This window comes from Medicago sativa, chromosome 2 (assembly GCF_051527215.1).
Source record: "Medicago sativa cultivar Bolivia chromosome 2, Bolivia_mono, whole genome shotgun sequence".
Classification (NCBI taxonomy): Eukaryota; Viridiplantae; Streptophyta; class Magnoliopsida; order Fabales; family Fabaceae; genus Medicago; species Medicago sativa.
The window spans coordinates 37190299-37200799 of NC_140750.1; the positions used below are offsets into that span (position 1 = coordinate 37190299).

The 10501-nt window shown below is 35.0% G+C and overlaps 1 pseudogene; it reads left to right on the top strand.

The window, feature by feature from the left end:
• Positions 1–2980: 2980 nt before the first annotated feature.
• On the top strand, positions 2981–3381 carry LOC146946648 (non-specific lipid-transfer protein 1 pseudogene; annotated as a pseudogene).
• Positions 3382–10501: the final 7120 nt, after the last annotated feature.

Below are 10501 nucleotides of genomic sequence, written 5' to 3' on the forward strand. Positions count from 1 at the left end.
GTCAAAATCAACTATGTTCGAGCTCCAACAATTAAAGAAGTTTTGTGGCAGCCACCTGTTTTTAATTGGATTAAATGTAATGTTGATGGTGCTTCAGTGGGGAATCCAGGGCCTTCTGCTTGCGGTGGAATCTTTAGAGACACAAAGGGTGAATTACTTGGTGCTTTCGCTTACAATCTAGGCAACTCAAATTCACTAGTGGCTGAGTTAACTGGTGCAATGTATGCCATTGAGATAGCAAATCAGCGAGGCTGGACTCACCTTTGGTTGGAGACTGACTCAATGTTGGTTTCCTTGGCCTTCAAGTCAAAAGCTATTGTTCCTTGGCATCTAAAAAATAGATGGGAAAATTGTCTTCATTTCACTTCTTCTATGTCCTTCTTTGTCACACATATATATAGAGAGGGGAATCATTGTGCTGATCAACTTGCAAACCTTGGTCTAAGCTTGAATTTATCTTTTTTGTGGGATCAAGTTCCTTCTCAAATTAGGGATGTTTATACTAGAAATAGGATGGGCTTACCCTATTTTAGATTTTCTTAGTTGGCTTTTGTCTTTGGAGGGTTTTTGGTTGTTTTGTCCCCCCTCCTTTTCTTTGTACTTGTTTTTGTTTATCAATATATTTTAGGGGCTTGCTTCATCAGCAAGTCTCCTTTGCTTAAAATAAAAAATTTTATTTTATATGCAAAACACTGTTTAATGTTTACATCTTTCTCGTTGAGAGGCAACGACGGCGGAAAGTTCTCCGATACGGTGATGATGAGTTTTCGCGATGGAACGAAAGGTGCTTGCAGGCACGTTAGCACTCCAATGTAACAGACCGTTTTTAGCTAAAATTATTTTATTATTATTATTAGTGGATTATTTGCGTGCTTATTTGCCTATGTGTGTAATTGTGTGGGGATTCGTGGATTTTTAGCCTATAAGGGTAGTTTAGTCATTTTGGAGGCCAAGGGTATTTTGGTCATTTGGCATGTAAGGGTAAATTAGTAATTTTATTATAAGGATTATTTTTTTTTATTTTGGTGAGAACCGTTATTTTTACTTAGATACTAGTGAATTGGGGTAATTATTTATAGACGGTAATTATTCGACGTTTTAATGGTTTAATGAGTAGTAACGTTTTAGAAATAGTTTGTAAGAGTTTTGAGGCTCAATTAGAATGAGAGTTAAGCTAGCCCACTTGGTGATATAAATAGATGACTCTTTAGAGGATTAGGTTAACATCACTCATTATTCACTTCACAAACTATTTTTGAGAGGTAGGGAGAGAAAGTAGATCAAGGACTTGGAGAAGAGGAAAGAAGAGGAAGCTAAAGAAAGTTTGGGGTTTGAAGAGCTAGGGGGAGATTGAGACTTAAACTAGTGGATTCAAGACCTAGAGGTAAGGGGGATAGATTTTTTTTTATTAATTAAGCTATAATTTCAAAAAGTGATTGTGGGTCTAAGTGATTATTTGAGAACTGTGATTTTGATGAATTTACATGTTGAATTTTCGTGCTCATGTTTATGTGATAAATTTGGGTATGAGAAATTGTTCATAAATTTGTTGATTATGCTTAAACTTTATCGCGATTATGTGTTAAAGTGATTATGTTGAACTTTTGCTTAAAATGATGAAAAGTGATGTTGTTTTTTCTTTTTTGAAGAAGCTAAATAGCCCACCCAAATTGGCACCGGAGAGAATCGAACCTGAGACCTTGCGGAGGAGCACACTCCCAAGACCCAAGCCAATACCACCAGGCCATGAAACCATGAATTGATGATTGAATTGTTGTCAGATTGTGTTGTTGATACTAATACATGCTTTGTATGTGTGTGTGTGTGTGTGTTGATCGTACCTGATCAGAAGGTGGCTGCCTGTGCTTTCTTTACTACGATGGTTCACGGAGGTGAGAATATTTCAGTGAGCGTTGGACCGAATGGGGGGTGTGTACCTGCAAGCACTCCAATGAGGGGTTTGAGAGAGAAAAAGATTCTACCTTGGAGGTTGTGGGGAGCCTCCTATTTATAGAGGTGGGTGAATGCAGAGCCATTGTAATGGCACACGTGTGTCCTGCGGTTACAAAATCGTAAGAATTGTGACTGCCGGAGAGATATTAGCGGGAACGTGGGAAAAGACACGTTACATATTTTTCATTGAGCATATTTTTTTTCATTGAGCAGTATAAAATATTCACATATTTTTCATTTTGAATACATTAGTTAAAATATTTTAAAACTACAATCATAATTTGACTATAAATTAAGGTTTATATTTAAAGGTTTTCACAATTTTTAAATTTATTCATTTTATTCTTATCGAAAAAGAAATTTTACTTTTGTGTGAGTATTTAATTTTGAATAATTAATCAATGAGATTTCGTATAAGTGGAAATAACTTGACTTTCAAGCTTCAAGTGAGGATTAAGATTTAAAATATGACACAGTCGAACAATGGTGATTTGTGGCACGGTCACTAATATGAATTTGCCGTTCTCCGGTTAAAAGAATTCGAGAAAAAATAGTACTTTCTTTAATAACATAAAATGAGTATCAATTTCTTGTCAAAAAAATATATATAATGAGTATCAATTTATTGTTTTTAAACGATTATTACTTTTTTGTATTAATTATTCATACCCTTGTATAGTTGTTAACAGTGCATTGTAATCTACTCATTTCATTAACGTTTGAAGAATGAGGGAACATGAGTATGAGAATAAATAAATTACTTTTAAAAGAATTTTTAGTACATTATCTTCTTACCAATTTTTATAGTTATACTTGATTGTTTTAATTATAAGTTTGACTATGAATATTGAAGGTAAAAACATTTCCTATTTATGAAAGAATAATAAGGAATAAAATATGAAATCACTATCAAGACTTTTTTAACATTAAAAATTAATTAAAAAACCTAAAGAGTCACCCCAAAAATCGTAACAGGTTTTGCATATAAATTAAGCCATACTTGCAAAGACCAATCATTCTAAATATCCACAAAAACATCATACACATACACATATTTAAATAAAAATGTTGAGGATGAAAATTATCTCTCTTTCTATGCTTGTGATGGTTTTAGGCATGTTCGTAACAACATTGGATGCACGCCAAATTGATGACGTGAGCTGCTCTTCGGCTCTTTTTTCCTTGTTGCCATGTCTGCCTTTTTTGCAGGGAGTTGGCCCTGCTACACCAACTAGTTATTGTTGTGCAGGAGCAAATGATTTAAATCAAAAGGCTAACACCACTCAGATTCGTAGGGATGTGTGCAATTGTCTCAAACCCGCTGCATCAAGATTCGGAGTTAACCCTGATAGATCAAAACAACTACCACAACTTTGCAACATTACTCTAAGTGTTCCATTTGATCCAAGCATCGATTGCAACACGTAAGTTTTGCTTTCAAACTCACACATATGAATAAATTGTTTTTTACAATGTTTAAAGTTAGTTAATAATTGTTTTTTAAATGGAACGAATTAAAACAATGAACTCCTTATAATCTAACCTTGCATCTCTCCATGGAACACAAAAGCCTGATTATTATTTAATTGCTAGCACATTTGTATTTTGTTCAAATATTTTTTTTTTCATTTTTGTGCAGGGTTCAATGATTCGACAAAATGGGATTTGAAGACCGTAAAGAAACATTGAAGATTTACCAAGATAACAATAATTTTATCAATAAGCAAAGGGACAAATTGTACCAACCATATAATGTTGGTTGAATTTTCTGAGTTTTATTATTAATTGAAAAAAATTATTACCATATGTTTCATTGTTTTGAAGTATAATATGCTGTTTCAGAGATTAAATCATACAGAAAAAAAACTACGAACATATAATTATAAATATTTTATAAAATTGAACGATAACGATTTAATAAAAAAAGAATAAATTAACATTTACACTACTTATCTGAAGAGTTTTTACATTGTCATCAATCCTATTCGTTACATGATTAAAAACATTTGTCATTAATTATAACTACTACTAAATTCACATAAATGATTTCTACGTGATTGATTGACAATCTTAAACTTTATACACAGATAATGTATCAAATTAAGCTCTAATGGTTAAAAGTTGGTGTTTAGTAGATTTTATATAAATAAACTTAAATAAAATTATTATTTTTCTAACACTTTATCATGTCATTTTATTTTAACGTTTTATTTGAGACTTAAAATATAGGTCAAGTTGTCTTCCCAAACAACATGGACATAAATATTTGAATCATCTATATGTTATAGATATGATCATTAAGATAACAGAAATGTTGATAAACGTTCGGACAATAACTATAAATTGAAATTTAAAACCATTATTAGAGGTATCATGATACTATTTATAACTTTTTGTTTAAACAAATCATGATCTTATATATAATTAAAATGATGAAATATCAATGAGACAAAACAATGTTTCTTTTTTTTGTAGAAGCTAAATTAGCCCACTCAAATTGGCACAAATCGAACCTGAGACCTTGAGGAGGAGCACACTCCCAAAGCCTAAGCCAATACCACTAGGCCAACCCATGTGGGTTCAAAACAATCTTTCCTAATATTAGATCAACTCAACAAGTTAAAATTACTGTTAACACATATTCATGAATGAAATTAATTAGATTTAAGGTACTGGCTTAGTTTGTAAGAGTCGGTCTTGTAACCTTAACGTGCTGAGTTCCAACCCCCTCGAGGACATTTGTAATGACCATCATTTCCATTGTAATTAATGAAATGTACATGTCCGTAATTTAAGATATTAGTTTCAAATCAAATATTTTTTTTTATCTATAATTGGTTTTATTAATTGAATGTTTTTTAAATAATTAATTAATTTAAAAAAGAAAAAAAGTTTCATTTAAAATTACAACTCCTAAATTTATTTTAGTAATTTATATACTCTATTATTTGTTTCATTTCTTTTTTCTTTAATATATTTTTTTTAATAAGTGTGTGTGCGACAAATAATATTACTATAAAATGAATTTTATTTTAGGGAGGACATAAAACGTACCCACGAAAAAAACAATAATTTTAGAGTATTAGGAGGACCGGCCCACACCGTAGAGAGAGTGATTTAAAAAACCTAACACAATGATTTTAGAAAATTTTAATTTTAAACTTACATATGATATAAAATAACGTCTATTTCTCGAAAATATTTCAAAACACGCATACCATGAGCAAAATTTGAGTTAAGTATTTGACCAGTAGGAATTTAAATATCTTATTCACTAATTCCTTTGTTTCTTGTTTTCTCTTCTATATATAATATTTCGGTAGTCTAGCACTTTTCTAGCTACTCTTTTGGTTATAAACAAAAAATAGAAATTAATAACACATGAGGTGCTAGCTCAACAATAAGAACTTATCTTTATAGCCTTTAAGGCTGAAGTTTAAACCCCATATACGAAAACTTTCAATGAATATTACAATCAGCACTTTCAATTGGAGTTATATTTTTATAAAAGTAGTATATTTTCTGTAATATCCCACTCGACGATTATTGGAATATTACCCGTCAAACGTGTCAGAGGACAAATATTCATGAAGAGCAAGTACGATGGAGAATGTTTATTATGTGATGTCAGTTAAACACAGGTTGAATTATCAGTGTCGGAGCTAAGATACGAAGAACCTACGACGAATCTAGTATGCACGACCGTCTAGGCAAGCATGATCCACACACGTCTAATCAACCGACAGGTTGTATTGTAGACACGTGGTGACCATAGGTTTTCCCCGAGGTTACTTATAGCCTAGGATTAGGTAGAACTCACTGAGACAGTATGTCTCATTCCAATCCTCTTTGTTTCAGATTAGCAGGTTGGTGTAGCAAGCTTGTAGCCGAATGGATAAACAGCAAGTGCTTGTTCGTACCTGCCGCAGGATGTTATGGACTTTAAGGATGTATTTTCTATGTTTTGGATGAGTAGTATTGTATTGATTGATTGTACGAACACGTATTGTTGTGTAAAATATTCATTCGAAGAGTTTATGTTGTAAATTTTAATGTATATAGTATCAAGTTAATGCACATGCTAAACTTTCTAGATACATTTAGTATGGGCGTTATATTTGGTATCAGAGCAGGTCGATTCAGATCGTGCCATGGGTCATTAAGTTTCAACTAAGGTAGTAGGACCATTGGATTCCAGGTAAATGTTCTAGTTGTTGTTGTTAGTTGAGCCTGACTAACTCAATTTAGCACTCGACGATATAACGGATGCCTGAGAGCTGAATAGGACCTAGGAGGAACGAAGTATGTTGTAGGGATGAGCTGGGAAGTATGAACTCGGAGCAAGTAACAAGGTGGCCGGTGAACCCAATAGACAAATTTAAACTCCTCTGTAAGCACAATGTGTTGATTGGAGTGAGATAGAGTACTTCTACAGTGTCGGATCTGTGGTTGGACGGTATTTCGTATGTAAGGTCAGGAATAATTCAAGAATATCGAAGTTTGACCAGAAGTCTCTTTAAGAGTCGTTGCTGAAGCGGAATTATGATTTAGAGTGAGACTATGTCCTGGAACGCAAGTTCAGAGTTATCAGATAAGGGAAGTTTCAGAATGGAGAAGTCGGCATACACTGATGAAATTAGTGAGCTCTCAGGGATGGTGGTATGTAAGTGAAGCCAAAGACTTGGATGCTCAGTGTGGACAAGGTTATAACATTTCGAATGTCGAGCGAGTCGGCAGGGAAGTAAGTTAAATCAGTCGTAGCGGACAAGGTTAAGGTTTTATGCAAAAGTTTTATGTTAAGTGTTATCACGATTAAGACATTAGTTTCCGATGTACCTTGAATTGTATCGATTGATGTTAATGCTTGCCATGCAAATGTCGTGAACTGTTTTATGATGTTCTGGATGAATTAGATCTCTTGAAAAACAAGATTTTTATGTAGAAAACGTTTTCTGGAAAAACTGAGCTGAAACAACTCGCTAATAGCCAAAATTTCTCCATTAGCGAAATTGCTCCAGTGGCATTTGACTAATAGCCAACCTGGGGCGAAATTTTCAGCTTTCCCAAAATGTTGTCAGTTCGTCCCTAGGGTCCGTAGTGGCTATTGGGGGTCGTCTTCGCAGTCTTTTACGCAATAAAGACCCTTTGTAACATTAAGTATCGAATGCACATTACATCCTAAGATTTCCAAAGAAAAAGGTATGGACAACCATTAACGAAATCAATCCGATTCAAGGTAGCATTAGAATTTAATGGGCCAAGAATTAAGAAGAAGCTTGTATTAAGATTTTTGAGGTTCCGGCATATGGAATGGACGTTGAGGATGTGAAGGCATGAGACAAAAAGTAAAGTGGTGAAAAGTTATGTGGGATTACAGGATTCCCAGATTTCGTGAAGTTATAATTATTCCTTGAATCTGTGTTTTGCTTGATTAACTTGCTAAGGCTCGTTGCGATGATGGATTTTAATGTTCACAAGGTTTGAAAATGGATACAAGCATATGAGTTATTAGAGTTGGCGTCCTCAAACTAAATAAGAATTCTGCAGGTCCTGGTCCGTCACAACTCGCGTAAAGCGGGCTGAACTCACTTGGAGCGAGATTTGATGGCACAGTTGTGCTGTCGACTCATTTCGTGATTTCTAATAAGTCTGAGGCCCAAATTCACTATGTGTTTATATATGATGAGGAATCATCAACGCAAATGACCCGTGTGCTAGTATTAGGAAGTTTTCTTAAAGAGGAAAATCAACGAGCAAGTATTGGTATGATTAGGCAAAGCATAGCACGCGAGAATATGACAAGGCGATAATTGTAAGAAGAATTCCTGGAATTAGTAACCATGTAGTAGGAAGGATGTGAAGTTCACTCGTCTCGACGGGTTAATGTCTATGGTTAAAGTCGACAAATAAAACAGAGTAGCGCATCAGAGATTTCGCCGGTAAAGGTTTAAATGGGATACATGGAACCTCGGACGTTGGAATGAGAATCACTAAAAGATGAGTAAGAAGTTTGAGGCAAAAAATTCGAAGTAACATGACTCGGATAGTCAACGAACGATGTGGCAAGAATCATGTTAAGGTGAACTCATAGATAGAACTCCTCTCCCATGGGTTTATGTGTTGAATGTGTGAGATGTTTATTGATTTTGAATATTGTGTGTTCCCTTTCACACCTTTGATTAGGTAAATCGTTGCTTGAAGCATGTTTAAAGTGCCATGCATTTCATTTTCCACGACTTCTGTGATACCTGGATGATTAGGGTTCATCTGTATGCTTAGGGTTGAGGTTTAAGTGTTTTAATCGAATTTTTTTGCATTCTGATCTGAAGAAATTCGCTAATGGCAAATTTGTGGCTGATGGAGAAATTTTTTCCGAAGCATTTCGCCAATGGCGAAATTCCAAGTGACTGTATCAAGTTCACTTCGCTAATAGCGAAATTCTCAAGAATTCCAGAGACATTTCGCCATTAGCAAAATCTGTGCAGGGCATCCATTTTAATCTTTATGCTAGCTTGTTCTGAAGCCTTATCATGCCACTTGAGATCAGCTATGAAACCTTTTATAATCTAAGAGAAACCCTCTTAAGAGTACAAGGTGTAACCCTAAACCTAACTATTAAAGGAAAATGCGTGGGACACATGTGTTTCTTACAACAATGAATGACATTAATAAGAGTGTTGCTATGAAGGAAGATACGACCATCACGTTTTACACGATGAGATTCATACCCTCTTATGCCATTCTTGTTAAGTGATGGTGATACTTGCTATAATAATGTCGGACCACGATTTTTTTATAACTCCTAAAGTTAGATTATGTATTAAGGGACTTAGGAAAGAAATTAATTTTCAAAACATGTTATTATTTACATTGCTGAAACTGTTGACACACGTCGTAAGCTAGTAAACTCACTTAAGACTTGTAAACTCCAGAGCCAACTCGTCATTGGCGAGCTTGGGGCGAGTTGCACGACTTTTTCGAAATGTAGTAACTCGTCCTGTGGTTCTGCAGTACCGTTTCGGACTCATTTTCACAAAATTCTTTTAAAAGATTATGCACCTATTCGTTCCAAGGACCCGTATACTAGTGTTTAAAGTTCCTTGAAATCAAACGTCAGGACAAGTATCGTTATTATCTAACAAGACACGACACTCGAAAAGTATGTAAAACCCTGCGGGATGACCATTGGGAGTCACCCATCATAAAATGAACCATCCAGTGATTGCTTTTCATCTGAAGGAGATTAAGATTGGATAAGTAAACAACAATGTCCTTCGAAGGATCATACGGAACGTGAGGATTTCTGCTAGGAGTATTCAAGTGCAAGTAGGATAAGTCGGAAGATTTCCTAAGACTCTAAGAAGAGATAAGAGAATCGCAGAATCGTTGGATGAGCGATACAAGTAAGAGGCAGGAGCCTCAGGGTTTAGTAAGGAAGATTATGTATTGAGAATATGTGTGCACAATAAGATACTTCAAACACAAGTAAGCCCTGCAGGGCAGACCTGGATTCCGACAGGAGCCCAGTTGAAAGGCAAATCCAGAGTGTTCCAGTTAATAATAAGTTACTTTTACGAATGGTTACTGCTAAGCGGATAAGCTAACAGATCCGAGGTAACTAGTCCAACACGCAGCAAGGGTAAGTTTCAGTCACGGTGTTTCAAGATAATTCTAGATTTGAGGAGGATTTCAGGATTAAGAGGGTTATATTCGACTATATGTGGATTAAATCAGGGTGTGTTAATTGTTCTTGGTGACAGAAGTATACTTCGAACTCTTTTGGTCATGTGTAATAGGACGCCTGAGGACTAGAATCAAAGATGTTAAGTATTAGTTGCCGCATTTAATGAGGACTCTCTAAATTTCAAGGACAAAATTTTTTTTAAGGGGGGTAGAGTGTAATATCCCACTCGACGATTATTGGAATATTACCCGTCAAACGTGTCAGAGGACAAATATTCATGAAGAGCAAGTACGATGGAGAATGTTTATTATGTGATGTCAGTTAAACATGGGCTGAATTATTAGTGTCAGAGCTAAGATACGAAAAACCTACGACGGATCTAGTATGCACGATCGTCTAGGCAAGCATGATCCACACACGTATAATCAACCGGCAGATAGTATTGTAGACACGTGGTGACCATAGGTTTTTCCCGTGGTTACCTATAGCCTAGGATGTAACGCCCAAATTAAAAGTGTCTAGAATTTTCAACAAGAGCGTTATAACTGATATTGGATACATTAATTATACAATACAGAACGACATAAGTCGGGAATTCGATTACAAAAGCAAACTTGAGTCTTATGTTACATTATTTATACATAAACTGTCTAGTGAAACTCGTATAACATAGGTTCATTACACACAAGCTTATAATATAACATAATATCAAGCTATGAGTCACAAGAGCTAGATCCAAGATAGCACGATCAATCCGTAGCTTTCTCCTTACCCTTGCCACGGGAAACCTATGAACCTGAACAAAGAAGGAAAGGGATGAGACATAATGTCTCAGTGAGTTCTATCTAACCCTAGGCTATTGGT